The sequence below is a fragment of the Leuresthes tenuis genome, unplaced genomic scaffold, assembly GCF_036924035.1.
Source record: "Leuresthes tenuis unplaced genomic scaffold, fLeuTen1.0.hap1 SCAF_5, whole genome shotgun sequence".
Taxonomy (NCBI): domain Eukaryota; kingdom Metazoa; phylum Chordata; class Actinopteri; order Atheriniformes; family Atherinopsidae; genus Leuresthes; species Leuresthes tenuis.
This window is the reverse complement of record NW_027325359.1, coordinates 18,630,583-18,649,941: the sequence shown is the minus strand read 5'-3', so window position 1 is coordinate 18,649,941 and position 19,359 is coordinate 18,630,583. Positions and strand designations below refer to the sequence as shown.

The 19,359-nt window shown below is 44.3% G+C and overlaps 1 protein-coding gene and 10 non-coding genes across 12 annotated transcripts in view; all 11 read left to right on the top strand.

Moving 5' to 3' along the window:
- Positions 1–19,359, top strand: part of LOC140307486 (alpha-1,3-mannosyl-glycoprotein 4-beta-N-acetylglucosaminyltransferase C-like) — a 208,815-nt gene that overhangs the window by 68,914 nt on the left and 120,542 nt on the right. The window lies entirely within an intron of this gene.
- Positions 1,452–1,524, top strand: trnak-cuu (transfer RNA lysine (anticodon CUU)). The gene has a single exon. It is a non-coding gene; the product is annotated as a tRNA-Lys (tRNA).
- trnak-cuu (transfer RNA lysine (anticodon CUU)) lies at positions 2,307–2,379 on the top strand. The gene has a single exon. It is a non-coding gene; the product is annotated as a tRNA-Lys (tRNA).
- On the top strand, positions 3,162–3,234 carry trnak-cuu (transfer RNA lysine (anticodon CUU)). Its single transcript has one exon. It is a non-coding gene; the product is annotated as a tRNA-Lys (tRNA).
- trnak-cuu (transfer RNA lysine (anticodon CUU)) lies at positions 4,802–4,874 on the top strand. The gene has a single exon. It is a non-coding gene; the product is annotated as a tRNA-Lys (tRNA).
- trnak-cuu (transfer RNA lysine (anticodon CUU)) lies at positions 7,698–7,770 on the top strand. The gene has a single exon. It is a non-coding gene; the product is annotated as a tRNA-Lys (tRNA).
- On the top strand, positions 10,289–10,361 carry trnak-cuu (transfer RNA lysine (anticodon CUU)). The gene has a single exon. It is a non-coding gene; the product is annotated as a tRNA-Lys (tRNA).
- trnak-cuu (transfer RNA lysine (anticodon CUU)) lies at positions 11,929–12,001 on the top strand. The gene has a single exon. It is a non-coding gene; the product is annotated as a tRNA-Lys (tRNA).
- Positions 13,569–13,641, top strand: trnak-cuu (transfer RNA lysine (anticodon CUU)). Its single transcript has one exon. It is a non-coding gene; the product is annotated as a tRNA-Lys (tRNA).
- Positions 16,465–16,537, top strand: trnak-cuu (transfer RNA lysine (anticodon CUU)). The gene has a single exon. It is a non-coding gene; the product is annotated as a tRNA-Lys (tRNA).
- trnak-cuu (transfer RNA lysine (anticodon CUU)) lies at positions 19,056–19,128 on the top strand. Its single transcript has one exon. It is a non-coding gene; the product is annotated as a tRNA-Lys (tRNA).

Below are 19,359 nucleotides of genomic sequence, written 5' to 3'. Positions count from 1 at the left end.
ATTAAATCGCATGGTCGCTGTTGCAGGGTCCTTGTGAAGGAGTGGCTTTCATAACTGATCCGCTAACATCACTCCCTGTCCAATCAGTGGCCTGCAGTTCTTGACGTCAAATTTTCGGCTCGACTCAGCTTGACCCCGATCAAGTAGTTGCTAAAATTGTACCACGTGGTGCCAGGCGGTACTACCTCATGGAAAACCCTAAAAGCTTAGTCGGATAAAGTTGAGTGGAGTAGGTACTAGTTAAAAAGGACCAATTGTTTTCCGATGTCATTCTGAATCTGGGAAGATAGAGTTAGCCAAGTAGGTGCTAAAATTGTACCACCTGGTGCCAGGCGGTACTACCTCATGGAAAACCCTAAAAGCTGAGTCGGATCAAGTCGAGTGGAGTAGGTACTAGTTAAAAAGGGCCAATTGTGTTCCGATGTTATTCTGAATCTTTGAACGTAGACTTACCCAAGTAGGTGCTAAAACTGTACCACCTGGTGCCAGGCGGTACTACCTCATGGAAAACCCTTAAAGCTTAGTCGGATAAAGTCGAGTGGAGTAGGTACTAGTCAAAAAGGACCAATTGTGTTCCGATGTCATTCTGAATCTTTGAACGAAGAGTTAGCCAAGTAGGTGCTAAAATTTTACCACCTGGTGCCAGGCGGTACTACCTCATGGAAAACCCTAAAAGCTGAGTCGGATCAAGTTGAGTGGAGTAGGTACTAGTTAAAAAGGGCCAATTGTGTTCCGATGTCATTCTGAATCTTTGAACGTAGACTTAGCCAAGTAGGTGCTAAAACTGTACCACCTGGTGCCAGGCGGTACTACCTCATGGAAAACCCTAAAAGCTGAGTCGGATCAAGTTGAGTGGAGTAGGTACTAGTTAAAAAGGGCCAATTGTGTTCCGATGTCATTCTGAATCTTTGAACGTAGACTTACCCAAGTAGGTGCTAAAACTGTACCAACTGGTGCCAGGCGGTACTACCTCATGGAAAACCCTAAAAGCTTAGTCGGATCAAGTCGAGTGGAGTAGGTACTAGTTAAAAAGGACCAATTGTGTTCCGATGTCATTGTGAATCTTTGAACGTAGAGTTAGCCAAGTAGGTGCTAAAATTGTACCACCTGGTGCCAGGCGGTACTACCTCATGGAAAACCCTAAAAGCTGAGTCGGATCAAGTTGAGTGGAGTAGGTACTAGTTAAAAAGGGCCAATTGTGTTCCGATGTCATTGTGAATCTTTGAACGTAGACTTAGCCAAGTAGGTGCTAAAATTGTACCATCTGGTGCCAGGCGGCACGACCTCATGGAAAACCCTAAAAGCTTAGTCGGATAAAGTCGAGGGGAGTAGGTACTAGTTAAAAAGGGCCAATTGTGTTCCGATGTCATTCTGAATCTGTGAAGATAGACCTAGCTTTCTTTTTTACCTTATTTTTTTTTTCGAAAGGCATGTTTATTCAGGTGTGAATGGCCTGGCTAGCTCAGTCGGTAGAGCATGAGACTCTTAATCTCAGGGTCGTGGGTTCGAGCCCCACGTTGGGCGTAGCAGTTTTAATAACCAAAAGATGTTTCATCCATCAATGTTCAACTCTGTTCCTACCATCACAGCGTCCACAGTGGTACCTCTTTGAATGGACACAAACCTCCTGAAATGCACAATATCATTCTAAAACACTAAAACCTGTGCAAGAACGATATGTGGGCCCATGTCATTTCTGTATTCCCCGTTTGAACAAGCATGACCCTACATTTTAAAACAAAACAAGGAATATCTCAATACCGATCCATGGCCTCTTTCTACCACCTCAATGTGGGTGGGGTCTCTATAGCAATAGTCCAAAAGTCCCGTGACATCATTTGTATGTGACACAAACATGACACAATGATTTAGGACATCGAGGAGAAGGAATGCCTGCTGCTTGGTGTATGGCTTTGCGTCTAGCAATTCACCTCGTGGACGATCACAAAATAAATAAAATCGTATGGTCGCTGTTGCCGGGTCCTTGTGAAGGAGTGGCTTTCATAACTGATCCGCTGACATCACTCCCTGTCCAATCAGTGGCCTGCAGTCTCTTGACGTCAAATTTTCAGCTCGACTCAGCTTGACCCCGATCAAGTAGTTGCTAAAATTGTACCACGTGGTGCCAGGCGGTACTACCTCATGGAAAACCCTAAAAGCTTAGTCGGATAAAGTTGAGTGGAGTAGGTACTAGTTAAAAAGGGCCAATTGTGTTCCGATGTCATTCTGAATCTGTGAAGATAGACTTAGCTTTCTTTTTTACCTTATTTTTTTTTTCGAAAGGCATGTTTATTCAGGTGTGAATGGCCTGGCTAGCTCAGTCGGTAGAGCATGAGACTCTTAATCTCAGGGTCGTGGGTTCGAGCCCCACGTTGGGCGTAGCAGTTTTAATAACCAAAACATGTTTCATCCATCAATGTTCAACTCTGTTCCTACCATCACAGCGTCCACAGTGGTACCTCTTTGAATGGACACAAACCTCCTGAAATGCACAATATCATTCTAAAACACTAAAACCTGTGCAAGAACGATATGTGGGCCCATGTCATTTCTGTATTCCCCGTTTGAACAAGCATGACCCTACATTTTAAAACAAAACAAGGAAAATCTCAATACCGATCCATGGCCTCTTTCTACCACCTCAATGTGGGTGGGGTCTCTATAGCAATAGTCCAAAAGTCCCGTGACATCATTTGTATGTGACACAAACATGACACAATGATTTAGGACATCGAGGAGAAGGAATGCCTGCTGCTTGGTGTATGGCTTTGCGTCTAGCAATTCACCTCGTGGACGATCACAAAATAAATAAAATCGTATGGTCGCTGTTGCCGGGTCCTTGTGAAGGAGTGGCTTTCATAACTGATCCGCTGACATCACTCCCTGTCCAATCAGTGGCCTGAAGTCTCTTGACGTCAAATTTTCAGCTCGACTCAGCTTGACCCCGATCAAGTAGTTGCTAAAATTGTACCACGTGGTGCCAGGCGGTACTACCTCATGGAAAACCCTAAAAGCTTAGTCGGATAAAGTTGAGTGGAGTAGGTACTAGTTAAAAAGGGCCAATTGTGTTCCGATGTCATTCTGAATCTGTGAAGATAGACTTAGCTTTCTTTTTTACCTTATTTTTTTTTTCGAAAGGCATGTTTATTCAGGTGTGAATGGCCTGGCTAGCTCAGTCGGTAGAGCATGAGACTCTTAATCTCAGGGTTGTGGGTTCGAGCCCCACGTTGGGCGTAGCAGTTTTAATAACCAAAAGATGTTTCATCCATCAATGTTCAACTCTGTTCCTACCATCACAGCGTCCACAGTGGTACCTCTTTGAATGGACACAAACCTCCTGAAATGCACAATATCATTCTAAAACACTAAAACCTGTGCAAGAACGATATGTGGGCCCATGTCATTTCTGTATTCCCCGTTTGAACAAGCATGACCCTACATTTTAAAACAAAACAAGGAAAATCTCAATACCGATCCATGGCCTCTTTCTACCACCTCAATGTGGGTGGGGTCTCTATAGCAATAGTCCAAAAGTCCCGTGACATCATTTGTATGTGACACAAACATGACACAATGATTTAGGACATCGAGGAGAAGGAATGCCTGCTGCTTGGTGTATGGCTTTGCGTCTAGCAATTCACCTCGTGGACGATCACAAAATAAATAAAATCGTATGGTCGCTGTTGCCGGGTCCTTGTGAAGGAGTGGCTTTCATAACTGATCCGCTGACATCACTCCCTGTCCAATCAGTGGCCTGAAGTCTCTTGACGTCAAATTTTCAGCTCGACTCAGCTTGACCCCGATCAAGTAGTTGCTAAAATTGTACCACGTGGTGCCAGGCGGTACTACCTCATGGAAAACCCTAAAAGCTTAGTCGGATAAAGTTGAGTGGAGTAGGTACTAGTTAAAAAGGGCCAATTGTGTTCCGATGTTATTCTGAATCTTTGAACGTAGACTTACCCAAGTAGGTGCTAAAACTGTACCACCTGGTGCCAGGCGGTACTACCTCATGGAAAACCCTTAAAGCTTAGTCGGATAAAGTCGAGTGGAGTAGGTACTAGTCAAAAAGGACCAATTGTGTTCCGATGTCATTCTGAATCTTTGAACGTAGAGTTAGCCAAGTAGGTGCTAAAATTTTACCACGTGGTGCCAGGCGGTACTACCTCATGGAAAACCCTAAAAGCTGAGTCGGATCAAGTTGAGTGGAGTAGGTACTAGTTAAAAAGGGCCAATTGTGTTCCGATGTCATTCTGAATCTTTGAACGTAGACTTAGCCAAGTAGGTGCTAAAACTGTACCACCTGGTGCCAGGCGGTACTACCTCATGGAAAACCCTAAAAGCTGAGTCGGATCAAGTTGAGTGGAGTAGGTACTAGTTAAAAAGGACCAATTGTGTTCCGATGTCATTGTGAATCTTTGAACGTAGAGTTAGCCAAGTAGGTGCTAAAATTGTACCACCTGGTGCCAGGCGGTACTACCTCATGGAAAACCCTAAAAGCTGAGTCGGATCAAGTTGAGTGGAGTAGGTACTAGTTAAAAAGGGCCAATTGTGTTCCGATGTCATTGTGAATCTTTGAACGTAGACTTAGCCAAGTAGGTGCTAAAATTGTACCATCTGGTGCCAGGCGGCACGACCTCATGGAAAACCCTAAAAGCTTAGTCGGATAAAGTCGAGGGGAGTAGGTACTAGTTAAAAAGGGCCAATTGTGTTCCGATGTCATTCTGAATCTGTGAAGATAGACTTAGCTTTCTTTTTTACCTTATTTTTTTTTTCGAAAGGCATGTTTATTCAGGTGTGAATGGCCTGGCTAGCTCAGTCGGTAGAGCATGAGACTCTTAATCTCAGGGTCGTGGGTTCGAGCCCCACGTTGGGCGTAGCAGTTTTAATAACCAAAAGATGTTTCATCCATCAATGTTCAACTCTGTTCCTACCATCACAGCGTCCACAGTGGTACCTCTTTGAATGGACACAAACCTCCTGAAATGCACAATATCATTCTAAAACACTAAAACCTGTGCAAGAACGATATGTGGGCCCATGTCATTTCTGTATTCCCCGTTTGAACAAGCATGACCCTACATTTTAAAACAAAACAAGGAAAATCTCAATACCGATCCATGGCCTCTTTCTACCACCTCAATGTGGGTGGGGTCTCTATAGCAATAGTCCAAAAGTCCCGTGACATCATTTGTATGTGACACAAACATGACACAATGATTTAGGACATCGAGGAGAAGGAATGCCTGCTGCTTGGTGTATGGCTTTGCGTCTAGCAATTCACCTCGTGGACGATCACAAAATAAATAAAATCGTATGGTCGCTGTTGCCGGGTCCTTGTGAAGGAGTGGCTTTCATAACTGATCCGCTGACATCACTCCCTGTCCAATCAGTGGCCTGCAGTCTCTTGACGTCAAATTTTCGGCTCGACTCAGCTTGACCCCGATCAAGTAGTTGCTAAAATTGTACCACGTGGTGCCAGGCGGTACTACCTCATGGAAAACCCTAAAAGCTTAGTCGGATAAAGTTGAGTGGAGTAGGTACTAGTTAAAAAGGGCCAATTGTGTTCCGATGTTATTCTGAATCTTTGAACGTAGACTTACCCAAGTAGGTGCTAAAACTGTACCACCTGGTGCCAGGCGGTACTACCTCATGGAAAACCCTTAAAGCTTAGTCGGATAAAGTCGAGTGGAGTAGGTACTAGTCAAAAAGGACCAATTGTGTTCCGATGTCATTCTGAATCTTTGAACGTAGAGTTAGCCAAGTAGGTGCTAAAATTTTACCACCTGGTGCCAGGCGGTACTACCTCATGGAAAACCCTAAAAGCTGAGTCGGATCAAGTTGAGTGGAGTAGGTACTAGTTAAAAAGGGCCAATTGTGTTCCGATGTCATTCTGAATCTTTGAACGTAGACTTAGCCAAGTAGGTGCTAAAACTGTACCACCTGGTGCCAGGCGGTACTACCTCATGGAAAACCCTAAAAGCTGAGTCGGATCAAGTTGAGTGGAGTAGGTACTAGTTAAAAAGGACCAATTGTGTTCCGATGTCATTGTGAATCTTTGAACGTAGAGTTAGCCAAGTAGGTGCTAAAATTGTACCACCTGGTGCCAGGCGGTACTACCTCATGGAAAACCCTAAAAGCTGAGTCGGATCAAGTTGAGTGGAGTAGGTACTAGTTAAAAAGGGCCAATTGTGTTCCGATGTCATTGTGAATCTTTGAACGTAGACTTAGCCAAGTAGGTGCTAAAATTGTACCATCTGGTGCCAGGCGGCACGACCTCATGGAAAACCCTAAAAGCTGAGTCGGATCAAGTTGAGTGGAGTAGGTACTAGTTAAAAAGGGCCAATTGTGTTCCGATGTCATTCTGAATCTTTGAACGTAGACTTAGCCAAGTAGGTGCTAAAACTGTACCACCTGGTGCCAGGCGGTACTACCTCATGGAAAACCCTAAAAGCTGAGTCGGATCAAGTTGAGTGGAGTAGGTACTAGTTAAAAAGGACCAATTGTGTTCCGATGTCATTGTGAATCTTTGAACATAGAGTTAGCCAAGTAGGTGCTAAAATTGTACCACCTTGTGCCAGGCGGTACTACCTCATGGAAAACCCTAAAAGCTGAGTCGGATCAAGTTGAGTGGAGTAGGTACTAGTCAAAAAGGACCAATTGTGTTCCGATGTCATTCTGAATCTTTGAACGTAGAGTTAGCCAAGTAGGTGCTAAAATTTTACCACCTGGTGCCAGGCGGTACTACCTCATGGAAAACCCTAAAAGCTGAGTCGGATCAAGTTGAGTGGAGTAGGTACTAGTTAAAAAGGGCCAATTGTGTTCCGATGTCATTCTGAATCTTTGAACGTAGACTTAGCCAAGTAGGTGCTAAAACTGTACCACCTGGTGCCAGGCGGTACTACCTCATGGAAAACCCTAAAAGCTGAGTCGGATCAAGTTGAGTGGAGTAGGTACTAGTTAAAAAGGACCAATTGTGTTCCGATGTCATTGTGAATCTTTGAACGTAGAGTTAGCCAAGTAGGTGCTAAAATTGTACCACCTGGTGCCAGGCGGTACTACCTCATGGAAAACCCTAAAAGCTGAGTCGGATCAAGTTGAGTGGAGTAGGTACTAGTTAAAAAGGGCCAATTGTGTTCCGATGTCATTCTGAATCTTTGAACGTAGACTTAGCCAAGTAGGTGCTAAAATTGTACCACCTGGTGCCAGGCGGTACTACCTCATGGAAAACCCTAAAAGCTTAGTCGGATAAAGTTGAGTGGAGTAGGTACTAGTTAAAAAGGACCAATTGTGTTCCGATGTCATTGTGAATCTTTGAACGTAGAGTTAGCCAAGTAGGTGCTAAAATTGTACCACCTGGTGCCAGGCGGTACTACCTCATGGAAAACCCTAAAAGCTGAGTCGGATCAAGTTGAGTGGAGTAGGTACTAGTTAAAAAGGGCCAATTGTGTTCCGATGTCATTGTGAATCTTTGAACGTAGACTTAGCCAAGTAGGTGCTAAAATTGTACCATCTGGTGCCAGGCGGCACGACCTCATGGAAAACCCTAAAAGCTTAGTCGGATAAAGTCGAGGGGAGTAGGTACTAGTTAAAAAGGGCCAATTGTGTTCCGATGTCATTCTGAATCTGTGAAGATAGACTTAGCTTTCTTTTTTACCTTATTTTTTTTTTCGAAAGGCATGTTTATTCAGGTGTGAATGGCCTGGCTAGCTCAGTCGGTAGAGCATGAGACTCTTAATCTCAGGGTCGTGGGTTCGAGCCCCACGTTGGGCGTAGCAGTTTTAATAACCAAAAGATGTTTCATCCATCAATGTTCAACTCTGTTCCTACCATCACAGCGTCCACAGCGTCCACAGTGGTACCTCTTTGAATGGACACAAACCTCCTGAAATGCACAATATCATTCTAAAACACTAAAACCTGTGCAAGAACGATATGTGGGCCCATGTCATTTCTGTATTCCCCGTTTGAACAAGCATGACCCTACATTTTAAAACAAAACAAGGAAAATCTCAATACCGATCCATGGCCTCTTTCTACCACCTCAATGTGGGTGGGGTCTCTATAGCAATAGTCCAAAAGTCCCGTGACATCATTTGTATGTGACACAAACATGACACAATGATTTAGGACATCGAGGAGAAGGAATGCCTGCTGCTTGGTGTATGGCTTTGCGTCTAGCAATTCACCTCGTGGACGATCACAAAATAAATAAAATCGTATGGTCGCTGTTGCCGGGTCCTTGTGAAGGAGTGGCTTTCATAACTGATCCGCTGACATCACTCCCTGTCCAATCAGTGGCCTGCAGTCTCTTGACGTCAAATTTTCGGCTCGACTCAGCTTGACCCCGATCAAGTAGTTGCTAAAATTGTACCACGTGGTGCCAGGCGGTACTACCTCATGGAAAACCCTAAAAGCTTAGTCGGATAAAGTTGAGTGGAGTAGGTACTAGTTAAAAAGGGCCAATTGTGTTCCGATGTTATTCTGAATCTTTGAACGTAGACTTACCCAAGTAGGTGCTAAAACTGTACCACCTGGTGCCAGGCGGTACTACCTCATGGAAAACCCTAAAAGCTGAGTCGGATCAAGTTGAGTGGAGTAGGTACTAGTTAAAAAGGGCCAATTGTGTTCCGATGTCATTGTGAATCTTTGAACGTAGACTTAGCCAAGTAGGTGCTAAAATTGTACCATCTGGTGCCAGGCGGCACGACCTCATGGAAAACCCTAAAAGCTTAGTCGGATAAAGTCGAGTGGAGTAGGTACTAGTCAAAAAGGACCAATTGTGTTCCGATGTCATTCTGAATCTTTGAACGTAGAGTTAGCCAAGTAGGTGCTAAAATTTTACCACCTGGTGCCAGGCGGTACTACCTCATGGAAAACCCTAAAAGCTGAGTCGGATCAAGTTGAGTGGAGTAGGTACTAGTTAAAAAGGGCCAATTGTGTTCCGATGTCATTCTGAATCTTTGAACGTAGACTTAGCCAAGTAGGTGCTAAAACTGTACCACCTGGTGCCAGGCGGTACTACCTCATGGAAAACCCTAAAAGCTGAGTCGGATCAAGTTGAGTGGAGTAGGTACTAGTTAAAAAGGACCAATTGTGTTCCGATGTCATTGTGAATCTTTGAACGTAGAGTTAGCCAAGTAGGTGCTAAAATTGTACCACCTGGTGCCAGGCGGTACTACCTCATGGAAAACCCTAAAAGCTGAGTCGGATCAAGTTGAGTGGAGTAGGTACTAGTTAAAAAGGGCCAATTGTGTTCCGATGTCATTGTGAATCTTTGAACGTAGACTTAGCCAAGTAGGTGCTAAAATTGTACCATCTGGTGCCAGGCGGCACGACCTCATGGAAAACCCTAAAAGCTGAGTCGGATCAAGTTGAGTGGAGTAGGTACTAGTTAAAAAGGGCCAATTGTGTTCCGATGTTATTCTGAATCTTTGAACGTAGACTTACCCAAGTAGGTGCTAAAACTGTACCACCTGGTGCCAGGCGGTACTACCTCATGGAAAACCCTTAAAGCTTAGTCGGATAAAGTCGAGTGGAGTAGGTACTAGTCAAAAAGGACCAATTGTGTTCCGATGTCATTCTGAATCTTTGAACGTAGAGTTAGCCAAGTAGGTGCTAAAATTTTACCACCTGGTGCCAGGCGGTACTACCTCATGGAAAACCCTAAAAGCTGAGTCGGATCAAGTTGAGTGGAGTAGGTACTAGTTAAAAAGGGCCAATTGTGTTCCGATGTCATTCTGAATCTTTGAACGTAGACTTAGCCAAGTAGGTGCTAAAACTGTACCACCTGGTGCCAGGCGGTACTACCTCATGGAAAACCCTAAAAGCTGAGTCGGATCAAGTTGAGTGGAGTAGGTACTAGTTAAAAAGGACCAATTGTGTTCCGATGTCATTGTGAATCTTTGAACGTAGAGTTAGCCAAGTAGGTGCTAAAATTGTACCACCTGGTGCCAGGCGGTACTACCTCATGGAAAACCCTAAAAGCTGAGTCGGATCAAGTTGAGTGGAGTAGGTACTAGTTAAAAAGGGCCAATTGTGTTCCGATGTCATTGTGAATCTTTGAACGTAGACTTAGCCAAGTAGGTGCTAAAATTGTACCATCTGGTGCCAGGCGGCACGACCTCATGGAAAACCCTAAAAGCTTAGTCGGATAAAGTCGAGGGGAGTAGGTACTAGTTAAAAAGGGCCAATTGTGTTCCGATGTCATTCTGAATCTGTGAAGATAGACTTAGCTTTCTTTTTTACCTTATTTTTTTTTTCGAAAGGCATGTTTATTCAGGTGTGAATGGCCTGGCTAGCTCAGTCGGTAGAGCATGAGACTCTTAATCTCAGGGTCGTGGGTTCGAGCCCCACGTTGGGCGTAGCAGTTTTAATAACCAAAAGATGTTTCATCCATCAATGTTCAACTCTGTTCCTACCATCACAGCGTCCACAGTGGTACCTCTTTGAATGGACACAAACCTCCTGAAATGCACAATATCATTCTAAAACACTAAAACCTGTGCAAGAACGATATGTGGGCCCATGTCATTTCTGTATTCCCCGTTTGAACAAGCATGACCCTACATTTTAAAACAAAACAAGGAAAATCTCAATACCGATCCATGGCCTCTTTCTACCACCTCAATGTGGGTGGGGTCTCTATAGCAATAGTCCAAAAGTCCCGTGACATCATTTGTATGTGACACAAACATGACACAATGATTTAGGACATCGAGGAGAAGGAATGCCTGCTGCTTGGTGTATGGCTTTGCGTCTAGCAATTCACCTCGTGGACGATCACAAAATAAATAAAATCGTATGGTCGCTGTTGCCGGGTCCTTGTGAAGGAGTGGCTTTCATAACTGATCCGCTGACATCACTCCCTGTCCAATCAGTGGCCTGCAGTCTCTTGACGTCAAATTTTCGGCTCGACTCAGCTTGACCCCGATCAAGTAGTTGCTAAAATTGTACCACGTGGTGCCAGGCGGTACTACCTCATGGAAAACCCTAAAAGCTTAGTCGGATAAAGTTGAGTGGAGTAGGTACTAGTTAAAAAGGGCCAATTGTGTTCCGATGTTATTCTGAATCTTTGAACGTAGACTTACCCAAGTAGGTGCTAAAACTGTACCACCTGGTGCCAGGCGGTACTACCTCATGGAAAACCCTAAAAGCTGAGTCGGATCAAGTTGAGTGGAGTAGGTACTAGTTAAAAAGGGCCAATTGTGTTCCGATGTCATTGTGAATCTTTGAACGTAGACTTAGCCAAGTAGGTGCTAAAACTGTACCACCTGGTGCCAGGCGGTACTACCTCATGGAAAACCCTAAAAGCTGAGTCGGATCAAGTTGAGTGGAGTAGGTACTAGTTAAAAAGGGCCAATTGTGTTCCGATGTCATTCTGAATCTTTGAACGTAGACTTACCCAAGTAGGTGCTAAAACTGTACCACCTGGTGCCAGGCGGTACTACCTCATGGAAAACCCTAAAAGCTGAGTCGGATCAAGTTGAGTGGAGTAGGTACTAGTTAAAAAGGACCAATTGTGTTCCGATGTCATTGTGAATCTTTGAACGTAGAGTTAGCCAAGTAGGTGCTAAAATTGTACCACCTGGTGCCAGGCGGTACTACCTCATGGAAAACCCTAAAAGCTGAGTCGGATCAAGTTGAGTGGAGTAGGTACTAGTTAAAAAGGGCCAATTGTGTTCCGATGTCATTGTGAATCTTTGAACGTAGACTTAGCCAAGTAGGTGCTAAAATTGTACCATCTGGTGCCAGGCGGCACGACCTCATGGAAAACCCTAAAAGCTTAGTCGGATAAAGTCGAGGGGAGTAGGTACTAGTTAAAAAGGGCCAATTGTGTTCCGATGTCATTCTGAATCTGTGAAGATAGACTTAGCTTTCTTTTTTACCTTATTTTTTTTTTCGAAAGGCATGTTTATTCAGGTGTGAATGGCCTGGCTAGCTCAGTCGGTAGAGCATGAGACTCTTAATCTCAGGGTCGTGGGTTCGAGCCCCACGTTGGGCGTAGCAGTTTTAATAACCAAAAGATGTTTCATCCATCAATGTTCAACTCTGTTCCTACCATCACAGCGTCCACAGTGGTACCTCTTTGAATGGACACAAACCTCCTGAAATGCACAATATCATTCTAAAACACTAAAACCTGTGCAAGAACGATATGTGGGCCCATGTCATTTCTGTATTCCCCGTTTGAACAAGCATGACCCTACATTTTAAAACAAAACAAGGAAAATCTCAATACCGATCCATGGCCTCTTTCTACCACCTCAATGTGGGTGGGGTCTCTATAGCAATAGTCCAAAAGTCCCGTGACATCATTTGTATGTGACACAAACATGACACAATGATTTAGGACATCGAGGAGAAGGAATGCCTGCTGCTTGGTGTATGGCTTTGCGTCTAGCAATTCACCTCGTGGACGATCACAAAATAAATAAAATCGTATGGTCGCTGTTGCCGGGTCCTTGTGAAGGAGTGGCTTTCATAACTGATCCGCTGACATCACTCCCTGTCCAATCAGTGGCCTGAAGTCTCTTGACGTCAAATTTTCAGCTCGACTCAGCTTGACCCCGATCAAGTAGTTGCTAAAATTGTACCACGTGGTGCCAGGCGGTACTACCTCATGGAAAACCCTAAAAGCTTAGTCGGATAAAGTTGAGTGGAGTAGGTACTAGTTAAAAAGGGCCAATTGTGTTCCGATGTTATTCTGAATCTTTGAACGTAGACTTACCCAAGTAGGTGCTAAAACTGTACCACCTGGTGCCAGGCGGTACTACCTCATGGAAAACCCTTAAAGCTTAGTCGGATAAAGTCGAGTGGAGTAGGTACTAGTCAAAAAGGACCAATTGTGTTCCGATGTCATTCTGAATCTTTGAACGTAGAGTTAGCCAAGTAGGTGCTAAAATTTTACCACGTGGTGCCAGGCGGTACTACCTCATGGAAAACCCTAAAAGCTGAGTCGGATCAAGTTGAGTGGAGTAGGTACTAGTTAAAAAGGGCCAATTGTGTTCCGATGTCATTCTGAATCTTTGAACGTAGACTTAGCCAAGTAGGTGCTAAAACTGTACCACCTGGTGCCAGGCGGTACTACCTCATGGAAAACCCTAAAAGCTGAGTCGGATCAAGTTGAGTGGAGTAGGTACTAGTTAAAAAGGACCAATTGTGTTCCGATGTCATTGTGAATCTTTGAACGTAGAGTTAGCCAAGTAGGTGCTAAAATTGTACCACCTGGTGCCAGGCGGTACTACCTCATGGAAAACCCTAAAAGCTGAGTCGGATCAAGTTGAGTGGAGTAGGTACTAGTTAAAAAGGGCCAATTGTGTTCCGATGTCATTGTGAATCTTTGAACGTAGACTTAGCCAAGTAGGTGCTAAAATTGTACCATCTGGTGCCAGGCGGCACGACCTCATGGAAAACCCTAAAAGCTTAGTCGGATAAAGTCGAGGGGAGTAGGTACTAGTTAAAAAGGGCCAATTGTGTTCCGATGTCATTCTGAATCTGTGAAGATAGACTTAGCTTTCTTTTTTACCTTATTTTTTTTTTCGAAAGGCATGTTTATTCAGGTGTGAATGGCCTGGCTAGCTCAGTCGGTAGAGCATGAGACTCTTAATCTCAGGGTCGTGGGTTCGAGCCCCACGTTGGGCGTAGCAGTTTTAATAACCAAAAGATGTTTCATCCATCAATGTTCAACTCTGTTCCTACCATCACAGCGTCCACAGTGGTACCTCTTTGAATGGACACAAACCTCCTGAAATGCACAATATCATTCTAAAACACTAAAACCTGTGCAAGAACGATATGTGGGCCCATGTCATTTCTGTATTCCCCGTTTGAACAAGCATGACCCTACATTTTAAAACAAAACAAGGAAAATCTCAATACCGATCCATGGCCTCTTTCTACCACCTCAATGTGGGTGGGGTCTCTATAGCAATAGTCCAAAAGTCCCGTGACATCATTTGTATGTGACACAAACATGACACAATGATTTAGGACATCGAGGAGAAGGAATGCCTGCTGCTTGGTGTATGGCTTTGCGTCTAGCAATTCACCTCGTGGACGATCACAAAATAAATAAAATCGTATGGTCGCTGTTGCCGGGTCCTTGTGAAGGAGTGGCTTTCATAACTGATCCGCTGACATCACTCCCTGTCCAATCAGTGGCCTGCAGTCTCTTGACGTCAAATTTTCGGCTCGACTCAGCTTGACCCCGATCAAGTAGTTGCTAAAATTGTACCACGTGGTGCCAGGCGGTACTACCTCATGGAAAACCCTAAAAGCTTAGTCGGATAAAGTTGAGTGGAGTAGGTACTAGTTAAAAAGGGCCAATTGTGTTCCGATGTTATTCTGAATCTTTGAACGTAGACTTACCCAAGTAGGTGCTAAAACTGTACCACCTGGTGCCAGGCGGTACTACCTCATGGAAAACCCTTAAAGCTTAGTCGGATAAAGTCGAGTGGAGTAGGTACTAGTCAAAAAGGACCAATTGTGTTCCGATGTCATTCTGAATCTTTGAACGTAGAGTTAGCCAAGTAGGTGCTAAAATTTTACCACCTGGTGCCAGGCGGTACTACCTCATGGAAAACCCTAAAAGCTGAGTCGGATCAAGTTGAGTGGAGTAGGTACTAGTTAAAAAGGGCCAATTGTGTTCCGATGTCATTCTGAATCTTTGAACGTAGACTTAGCCAAGTAGGTGCTAAAACTGTACCACCTGGTGCCAGGCGGTACTACCTCATGGAAAACCCTAAAAGCTGAGTCGGATCAAGTTGAGTGGAGTAGGTACTAGTTAAAAAGGACCAATTGTGTTCCGATGTCATTGTGAATCTTTGAACGTAGAGTTAGCCAAGTAGGTGCTAAAATTGTACCACCTGGTGCCAGGCGGTACTACCTCATGGAAAACCCTAAAAGCTGAGTCGGATCAAGTTGAGTGGAGTAGGTACTAGTTAAAAAGGGCCAATTGTGTTCCGATGTCATTGTGAATCTTTGAACGTAGACTTAGCCAAGTAGGTGCTAAAATTGTACCATCTGGTGCCAGGCGGCACGACCTCATGGAAAACCCTAAAAGCTGAGTCGGATCAAGTTGAGTGGAGTAGGTACTAGTTAAAAAGGGCCAATTGTGTTCCGATGTCATTCTGAATCTTTGAACGTAGACTTAGCCAAGTAGGTGCTAAAACTGTACCACCTGGTGCCAGGCGGTACTACCTCATGGAAAACCCTAAAAGCTGAGTCGGATCAAGTTGAGTGGAGTAGGTACTAGTTAAAAAGGACCAATTGTGTTCCGATGTCATTGTGAATCTTTGAACATAGAGTTAGCCAAGTAGGTGCTAAAATTGTACCACCTTGTGCCAGGCGGTACTACCTCATGGAAAACCCTAAAAGCTGAGTCGGATCAAGTTGAGTGGAGTAGGTACTAGTCAAAAAGGACCAATTGTGTTCCGATGTCATTCTGAATCTTTGAACGTAGAGTTAGCCAAGTAGGTGCTAAAATTTTACCACCTGGTGCCAGGCGGTACTACCTCATGGAAAACCCTAAAAGCTGAGTCGGATCAAGTTGAGTGGAGTAGGTACTAGTTAAAAAGGGCCAATTGTGTTCCGATGTCATTCTGAATCTTTGAACGTAGACTTAGCCAAGTAGGTGCTAAAACTGTACCACCTGGTGCCAGGCGGTACTACCTCATGGAAAACCCTAAAAGCTGAGTCGGATCAAGTTGAGTGGAGTAGGTACTAGTTAAAAAGGACCAATTGTGTTCCGATGTCATTGTGAATCTTTGAACGTAGAGTTAGCCAAGTAGGTGCTAAAATTGTACCACCTGGTGCCAGGCGGTACTACCTCATGGAAAACCCTAAAAGCTGAGTCGGATCAAGTTGAGTGGAGTAGGTACTAGTTAAAAAGGGCCAATTGTGTTCCGATGTCATTCTGAATCTTTGAACGTAGACTTAGCCAAGTAGGTGCTAAAATTGTACCACCTGGTGCCAGGCGGTACTACCTCATGGAAAACCCTAAAAGCTTAGTCGGATAAAGTTGAGTGGAGTAGGTACTAGTTAAAAAGGACCAATTGTGTTCCGATGTCATTGTGAATCTTTGAACGTAGAGTTAGCCAAGTAGGTGCTAAAATTGTACCACCTGGTGCCAGGCGGTACTACCTCATGGAAAACCCTAAAAGCTGAGTCGGATCAAGTTGAGTGGAGTAGGTACTAGTTAAAAAGGGCCAATTGTGTTCCGATGTCATTGTGAATCTTTGAACGTAGACTTAGCCAAGTAGGTGCTAAAATTGTACCATCTGGTGCCAGGCGGCACGACCTCATGGAAAACCCTAAAAGCTTAGTCGGATAAAGTCGAGGGGAGTAGGTACTAGTTAAAAAGGGCCAATTGTGTTCCGATGTCATTCTGAATCTGTGAAGATAGACTTAGCTTTCTTTTTTACCTTATTTTTTTTTTCGAAAGGCATGTTTATTCAGGTGTGAATGGCCTGGCTAGCTCAGTCGGTAGAGCATGAGACTCTTAATCTCAGGGTCGTGGGTTCGAGCCCCACGTTGGGCGTAGCAGTTTTAATAACCAAAAGATGTTTCATCCATCAATGTTCAACTCTGTTCCTACCATCACAGCGTCCACAGCGTCCACAGTGGTACCTCTTTGAATGGACACAAACCTCCTGAAATGCACAATATCATTCTAAAACACTAAAACCTGTGCAAGAACGATATGTGGGCCCATGTCATTTCTGTATTCCCCGTTTGAACAAGCATGACCCTACATTTTAAAACAAAACAAGGAAAATCTCAATACCGATCCATGGCCTCTTTCTACCACCTCAATGTGGGTGGGGTCTCTATAGCAATAGTCCAAAAGTCCCGTGACATCATTTGTATGTGACACAAACATGACACAATGATTTAGGACATCGAGGAGAAGGAATGCCTGCTGCTTGGTGTATGGCTTTGCGTCTAGCAATTCACCTCGTGGACGATCACAAAATAAATAAAATCGTATGGTCGCTGTTGCCGGGTCCTTGTGAAGGAGTGGCTTTCATAACTGATCCGCTGACATCACTCCCTGTCCAATCAGTGGCCTGCAGTCTCTTGACGTCAAATTTTCGGCTCGACTCAGCTTGACCCCGATCAAGTAGTTGCTAAAATTGTACCACGTGGTGCCAGGCGGTACTACCTCATGGAAAACCCTAAAAGCTTAGTCGGATAAAGTTGAGTGGAGTAGGTACTAGTTAAAAAGGGCCAATTGTGTTCCGATGTTATTCTGAATCTTTGAACGTAGACTTACCCAAGTAGGTGCTAAAACTGTACCACCTGGTGCCAGGCGGTACTACCTCATGGAAAACCCTAAAAGCTGAGTCGGATCAAGTTGAGTGGAGTAGGTACTAGTTAAAAAGGGCCAATTGTGTTCCGATGTCATTGTGAATCTTTGAACGTAGACTTAGCCAAGTAGGTGCTAAAATTGTACCATCTGGTGCCAGGCGGCACGACCTCATGGAAAACCCTAAAAGCTTAGTCGGATAAAGTCGAGTGGAGTAGGTACTAGTCAAAAAGGACCAATTGTGTTCCGATGTCATTCTGAATCTTTGAACGTAGAGTTAGCCAAGTAGGTGCTAAAATTTTACCACCTGGTGCCAGGCGGTACTACCTCATGGAAAACCCTAAAAGCTGAGTCGGATCAAGTTGAGTGGAGTAGGTACTAGTTAAAAAGGGCCAATTGTGTTCCGATGTCATTCTGAATCTTTGAACGTAGACTTAGCCAAGTAGGTGCTAAAACTGTACCACCTGGTGCCAGGCGGTACTACCTCATGGAAAACCCTAAAAGCTGAGTCGGATCAAGTTGAGTGGAGTAGGTACTAGTTAAAAAGGACCAATTGTGTTCCGATGTCATTGTGAATCTTTGAACGTAGAGTTAGCCAAGTAGGTGCTAAAATTGTACCACCTGGTGCCAGGCGGTACTACCTCATGGAAAACCCTAAAAGCTGAGTCGGATCAAGTTGAGTGGAGTAGGTACTAGTTAAAAAGGGCCAATTGTGTTCCGATGTCATTGTGAATCTTTGAACGTAGACTTAGCCAAGTAGGTGCTAAAATTGTACCATCTGGTGCCAGGCGGCACGACCTCATGGAAAACCCTAAAAGCTGAGTCGGATCAAGTTGAGTGGAGTAGGTACTAGTTAAAAAGGGCCAATTGTGTTCCGATGTTATTCTGAATCTTTGAACGTAGACTTACCCAAGTAGGTGCTAAAACTGTACCACCTGGTGCCAGGCGGTACTACCTCATGGAAAACCCTTAAAGCTTAGTCGGATAAAGTCGAGTGGAGTAGGTACTAGTCAAAAAGGACCAATTGTGTTCCGATGTCATTCTGAATCTTTGAACGTAGAGTTAGCCAAGTAGGTGCTAAAATTTTACCACCTGGTGCCAGGCGGTACTACCTCATGGAAAACCCTAAAAGCTGAGTCGGATCAAGTTGAGTGGAGTAGGTACTAGTTAAAAAGGGCCAATTGTGTTCCGATGTCATTCTGAATCTTTGAACGTAGACTTAGCCAAGTAGGTGCTAAAACTGTACCACCTGGTGCCAGGCGGTACTACCTCATGGAAAACCCTAAAAGCTGAGTCGGATCAAGTTGAGTGGAGTAGGTACTAGTTAAAAAGGACCAATTGTGTTCCGATGTCATTGTGAATCTTTGAACGTAGAGTTAGCCAAGTAGGTGCTAAAATTGTACCACCTGGTGCCAGGCGGTACTACCTCATGGAAAACCCTAAAAGCTGAGTCGGATCAAGTTGAGTGGAGTAGGTACTAGTTAAAAAGGGCCAATTGTGTTCCGATGTCATTGTGAATCTTTGAACGTAGACTTAGCCAAGTAGGTGCTAAAATTGTACCATCTGGTGCCAGGCGGCACGACCTCATGGAAAACCCTAAAAGCTTAGTCGGATAAAGTCGAGGGGAGTAGGTACTAGTTAAAAAGGGCCAATTGTGTTCCGATGTCATTCTGAATCTGTGAAGATAGACTTAGCTTTCTTTTTTACCTTATTTTTTTTTTCGAAAGGCATGTTTATTCAGGTGTGAATGGCCTGGCTAGCTCAGTCGGTAGAGCATGAGACTCTTAATCTCAGGGTCGTGGGTTCGAGCCCCACGTTGGGCGTAGCAGTTTTAATAACCAAAAGATGTTTCATCCATCAATGTTCAACTCTGTTCCTACCATCACAGCGTCCACAGTGGTACCTCTTTGAATGGACACAAACCTCCTGAAATGCACAATATCATTCTAAAACACTAAAACCTGTGCAAGAACGATATGTGGGCCCATGTCATTTCTGTATTCCCCGTTTGAACAAGCATGACCCTACATTTTAAAACAAAACAAGGAAAATCT